Below are 6,621 nucleotides of genomic sequence, written 5' to 3'. Positions count from 1 at the left end.
TTCAATTCACGAAAAACACAGTTAATTCATGTCTCTTTCCGGCGAATTTTCCGGCATCAAACGTTAAGTTACAGCTCTGGTGGATGGGTTGAAGAGTGAGGTTAAAGAGTTAGGTTTGGAGTGAGGATGGCACAATTTTCAAAATTATTATTAAACTAGCTTATGGAATTTGAGGGAATACTCCATTCCCATGCTTTTACAATCCTATCTTACTAAATCACTTGAATGATATGGTTTTATCATTACTCTACCATTACCAGTGCAAAAAGTTTAGCATCTAAATTAGCTTTACAAGCTAAATTAACCAATGTTATTCATTCAAAACTCTACCTAATGTTGTTCATAAACTCTCTTCTCTCCCTTGGAGTAAAAAGGATTTGCTCTCCGTTCTATCACAAACCTTTCAAGTAGCGAAAGATATACCTCATTTACAAAAATAGACCAAGTTCCCATAGGAAATACTAAAATAGTGCCACAATTATAAAGAATATAACACCTAATGCTAGAATTTGGCCAAGAAAACATGTTTAAAACAAAAAGCTTCAGAGAAGCCGTAAAAGGGATCTAGTGAAAGCTTAAAACAAGCTTAGACTGCAAGATCAAAGCTCCAGCTCCACATCTTGTGAATAAATTTCCATCTTCTTCAGGCAAACAATTTCAAGATCGCGCCAACAAGATTAGCTGTTTGTGGCTAAAATTTATCCTTCATTAACAATTGGAAGATCAAAAATTTGAATCATCTTGAATTAAGTCTAATGCCAACTTGCAACAACCGAATCTTGGAAATTCTCGTCGTTCTTGCTTCCACACGATGACTCCTGACTATGTTACTCGTACATGGGAATTCAATCCAGACACAGGTACAGGTACATGTACGTCCATACTCATATCAAAGTGACGAGGATATAAGACGGTTACCTAAGGTAATATGAAGAGCTCGAATAACATAGAATCCCGAACAAAGCATTAGCTGTAATCTGCATCAAACCATATATAGTCCAACAAATACCAACAATTATACACTTGTCAGCTTAGCTTATAAGTTATAACAATCTACAACGGAGAGACCTAACAATATATCAGTACAGAAACTCACACATCTGAGGATGTCATCCATGAAACCCAACAGTATACTGCCCAACAAACAATAAAATAGGGAATAAGATCATAACTTTAGATTTCTACACTTTCTTCTTCTGTCTTTGTTAGACAGGCTAGAAATGAAATCTTGTAATTGGATCTACTGCCCAACAAACAATAAAATAGGGAATAAGATCATAACTTTAGATTTCTACACTTTCTTCTTCTGTCTTTGTTAGACAGGCTAGAAATGAAATCTTGTAATTGGATCCCAAGTATAAGTTCAATTGTTCAAGAAAAAGTACTCAATGGCCAATAGCAATCAAGAGTAGCTGCTGCCTGCCAAAAGGTATCACAATGAGGACTCTACTCCATAAAGGACGACATAAAACAGCCTGTAAGTATAAGATCTTTGAGTTGAACTGAATGATGATGCCCAAGTAGATGTTTAAGCATGATAGAAAAAAGTATCCAAATCTTCATAGGCTAGGGGATTGCTCTAAGAGCCAATATTTTAGATACTCTCTGTTACAAAGTTCTGAACCATATGGCTGAGACACAGAGGCTATATGTCCCAATTTGTGTCTCAGCAGCCAAATATCCTATCATCCTTAGATCACGATACAGTAAGTAATATATTACACAAATGACATACCTATTTAACACACTAGCTACCTCACCAATCAATGCCGCCATTTTTGATGAGCTACACAAATCTCATAGATCTTGTTCAACGGATCGCTTTTAGTCCAGATTCGATGGGATTCACAAGTCACAACTAGCCCAAAAGTACACAACCATGCAAATGAATAGCAGCAATCCAATATCCTCTCATAATCTTTAAGGAAAAATCTCAAGTAAAGCCATCCCAATAATGTCCTTTCTGTCAACACAATTCTTATAATGACTAACATGTAATGGTAAAGAGACTCCAACAGTCCAACTTCCATAAAATTTGAGATAATATGTGGGAGAATCATGTTTGATGCTTTTTGATAAGTCAAGAAAAAGCAACTCAGCTCCCAAGTGATGGGTTATGAAGGATCACCATCCGGTGATGAGATATTGTTTTTCTGAACTATTTTTCAAGTCACCAGATAGGATATGTGACCCTTGAAGATTCAGGTAGTAAACTCTAGGTGAGTGCATTCCCTGTTGTAGCTGTTAGTAGGTTGACCTTTCCTGTGTACTCCACTTGTCTCTCTCATGCATTAACAACTCTCCTTGTTTTTTTTTCAGATGTAAAATCCTTAAGACCATAGCTTCAATGCCTACTGGCTACTACTATAATTCCTACTATGCTTTCACCACTACTATATGCCTTTTAGCTTCTTTTTTTTTTAAAAGACTTCATTTCAGGTCCTGCTTGAACAACCTGTAAAGGTCCATAGTCCATACGCCTTGTTCTTAAACTTGACCTAAGGCGAAAAAATACCTAGCTGGTTTTCTTTATTGTTACTATGCCAAAACTCTATTATTTCTTATCTTCTGATTCTTTCCCTTGCTACTGTAATAGAAACAAGGCTGCAGTTTTGGAGCAAAAGGCACAATCAGCATTTTGATCCACTGACAATCATAGTATATTATATTCTTATATTTTTCCTAATTTCCTTATCTGTTTTTTTATTTCACTAGCCTCGAGCCATGCTCAGTGCTCACGGACAATCAATGTTTGACACTGATAGAACCTACAGGGAGGTGTCGAATGAGATAATGAGAGAGGCAGATGGTTTATTTCTTATCTTCTGAACCTCTCCCTTTCTACTGTAATTGACAATGAAATTTGCTTTCACCTTCTCATACAGAATCAGAAATTGAATTACCACCACGGTTGATCCAATTTCGAGCATTACAGGTAGGAATTTTTATGTTCATATTTGCTTTAATGAACCCTACTCTTGATCAATAAATTGTTGGAAGGTAAGACCGGGAAGGGGTGGGGAATGCAAAGGGACTGCGAGGCACCAGCCTCCAGCTACCTCAGGCACGGGCGAGGCGCACTCCACTAGTCCTCTATACATTTTCTTGCTGTTGCCTTTTCAGAATTCAGCCCAGAAAGCACATTTACAAAAACAAAACAAACAAAAAAGTAAAAACAATTTACAAGCATTTGTAAAAAAGTGCACCTCTTGTAGTGCACCTTGCTTCACACCTTGGCTCCTCAAACCCTTTGCACCTTACAGCTTTTTGCAGATAGGAGGCTCAAAGCAAAGATAGAAAAAGCAGATCCATTTGTAAGGAGAAGAAAGGAGGCTAATCTGTAAAGTAGTCTTTTTCCTTGGCAAATTTTGTATTAGGCTTTAATTATAGGTGGGCAAATTGGGTAGAAACCTTAGAATACTGAAGTAATCATCTACCTTAAGTTATATAGCAGGCGAACAGCCGAACGGTCAAGTAATTTATCCAGCTAAGAGAAGTTCTCCATAAGATCAACCCTCAAGGTTGTGGGAGAGGCACACTAGAACCTAACCAGTCACAACCCCCCCACCCCCCAAGTCTAAAATATTTACGTGCTTCAATTCATAGAGCCACACTAAGACTCTCTTCACAACAAAGAACATAGTGTTAAATAAATCTGGTGCACCTGAAGTGACTCTATATCTCATTCAGACAGCATTGAATTTCATGAAAGAAAGAGGTTCAGCATATGTACACAACAGTAACATTACCCAAATCCCTCTAAAGATTACACAGCCTCCCCTTGAGATAGCAGAAAATCCATTTCCAATGGCTCTTAATTTCAGAACACAATGAACAATTGAACATCTGCCACTACACAGTAACCTGCGATAACAAAGTCTTTTTCCAAGTGGCCCTTAATATCAGAATACAATGAACAATTGAACATTTGCCACTATACAGTAAGAACAAAGTGCACTCAGTCAAATGAACCATTAAGATTTAGTCCATTATAATCCAACTGCAATATATAATAAATCTACTTTCTACACATAGGAACACAGTGAATATTTTGGTTCCAATGGTAACAGAGAAGAACCATATGTATTCACTCAAATTCAAGACAAGCATAGATATCTCTCTCTTAATATTACTCGTACATGATTCTACAAGATATTATTTTCTAATACAAGAATTTCTCGAACCAATCCATTTTCATTGTGGCAGAAAGATTAACTATCGTTTTCCTTTGGATTAAAATTAATTGAATAATAGTCTAATGGAAACAGCCTCTTTTCACATGGGGATAATGTCGAGTACATCCAATTCCCTCCCCCCCACCCCCTTCTTCCCCACAAATCTATCAATACTAGTAAGACCTCTTCAAAGACATCAGGATAATGTTAATTTTTTACAAGAATTTCTCAAACCTAGAACACTCTAATGGACCTTTTTTATTTCTTTCTATCTCTTTCACTCTTTCCAAGTAGCCATAAATTAGTAAGAACCTAATTTTCTACTTAGTTCAGCTTTAAAAACCCTAACCAAGTCAAACACCAATATAAACCCAGTAGCACAAGACAGGAGATCACAAATTAGTGATATTCTTTAAGCAAAGTTGGCTTTTGTAGTGGCATGAAATCATACTGACTTTCTTTCAACTATATATAATAAATCCCACTTGAACACACAGCCAATACAAGTGAGTAGTGACCAACAAATAACTTCATGATCCCATCTGAACTTGTAACAACTGCAACTGTCTACCATAAACATGAAAGGAAATGATTAAAATGATTCACGTAAATCTCAAATTCATCTTATTTTATTCCCACTTGTAGTTTTTCTTAAACAAGTATACCCTCAGTAATTCCCCACAATGGAGAATCATAACAATGACCCAACAACTATGAACAGCAAAATCATCATATTATTAAAATATCCACCTAATGAACAGTATTTCTTTCTTAATTCTAGTAAAAAAAAAAAGAATCAATCAATTGATAACCCATGTTTCTTAACCTCATTCTCACCCCTTAATCAAGCTCCTAATTCACGGAATTAACTATTACTAATTGCATGATTTCTCCACTACAAACATCAAAGTATATATCATAAACTTTATACAGCACCAAATCACAAACAAGAATACAGTACCAAACACAACTTAAACATAAAATTAGTTAATGTAATAAAATTCCCACCAAATTGGCATCTTTTTCAACCATTTTTCTCTCACTACATAATCAATCTTTCTGCTGACCCACTTCCCAAAATCCCATTAAACCATTATCACTCCAAAACCAATCTTCTAATTCACTACTTCTACTGAAACAAGAACATAATCATAATCTTTATCTCAAATAAACCAATAAATCATAACAAAAACCCAATTTCATTAATTGCCCACCAAATGAAATCACTCTGTTTTTGTGAATAATTAATATCTCAGCTGACCCACCTCCCAAAAATCCAATCTTTGCTTCATTAAAGGTCAAATTTCACAAATTTACCATCTTTGCTTCAATAAAGGTCAAATTTCACAAATTGAGGACAAAATTAAAACCCTAAAAAAACAGAATTTTCTTGGAAGCAGAAGATGGGAACAAAAAGAAAATTAGAAGGTGAAGTCACTTACAGAATATTCTGGCATAGGAGTTGTATTAACCGTTGAATATCATGAACATATCTTTATTCAAGGCAGAATAATAGTCAATTCAAAATATGATGCAACTGATAAAGATACGGAGAATTTTCTTTGATTCTATGGGTTTATTTTTCTTTTCATTCCTTTTTTTTTTGGAATTGTGTTTTGGACATATGGGTTTTTCTTTGATTAATTAGCTTGACCAGATCAGGAATTTGAGAGGGTTAATTACTAAATTTCTAGGTCAAAGGCGTTGGGATCATATGAAAACAAACATGACTACTGACTACTGACTAGTAGTCCCTTGGTTTTTTTTTTTTCATTTGTAATTTTGGCCTATTCATATTTAGAAATAATTTTTTTCCATTTTCTAAATTTATAAGAAAAAAATATAGTTATGTAGAATCTTGTTTGATTTGTGTCAATTAATACGTTGTTAATATTCAATCGTTATAATTTTATTAATATATGATGAAAGATATTTAAGTTTAAAGAGGTGCATTGAGGGACGCGCACATGAAAGTAAAAATGATAAAAAAAAAAAAAAAAACAGATGGAGTACTTATGAAAAATAAAATTCGACAAATGCATATTTAATCATATTGATAATCTCATTTGTTCTATTTGCTTTTGTGGATGGAAGGGCCTATTCACTCCAGCTTGTTTTCAGTTCAGTTCAGTTCAGTTCAATTCAGTTCAGTTCAATTCAGTTCAATTCAGTTCAGTTCAGTTCAGCTCTTGACAATACTTTTACACTCACATATCACTATTCATTTCAGTTCAGTTCAGTTCAATTCAGATCAGTTCAGTTCAATTCAGTTCAGTTCAGTTCAATTCAGTTCAGTTCAGTTCAGCTGTTTTATGCCGAAGAGAACAGGCCCGAAGTACGAGGAAAATCGAGTGGTCTTGAGTAATATACATTTGGTTCTGGATTTAGATTGTTTTTAGCAATATAGGTTCGGATCTAATTGGAATGGTTTGTGTTCAAAAATCTC

The 6,621-nt window shown here is 34.9% G+C and overlaps 1 long non-coding RNA gene across 1 annotated transcript; it reads right to left on the bottom strand.

Annotated features, from left to right (window-relative positions):
- Positions 1 to 231: 231 nt before the first annotated feature.
- LOC125499340 (uncharacterized) lies at positions 232 to 6,380 on the bottom strand. The gene is made up of 2 exons (XR_007276139.2): positions 5,618 to 6,380; positions 232 to 977 (listed from the first exon to the last, which is right to left on the bottom strand). It is a non-coding gene; the product is annotated as an uncharacterized LOC125499340 (long non-coding RNA).
- Between the last annotated feature and the right edge of the window lie 241 nt (positions 6,381 to 6,621).

The sequence above is a fragment of the Beta vulgaris genome, chromosome 7 (genome assembly GCF_026745355.1).
Source record: "Beta vulgaris subsp. vulgaris cultivar EL10 chromosome 7, EL10.2, whole genome shotgun sequence".
In the NCBI taxonomy this organism is placed as follows: domain Eukaryota; kingdom Viridiplantae; phylum Streptophyta; class Magnoliopsida; order Caryophyllales; family Amaranthaceae; genus Beta; species Beta vulgaris.
Note: the sequence above shows the minus strand (reverse complement) of the source record. Positions and strands in the feature narration are given on the sequence as shown.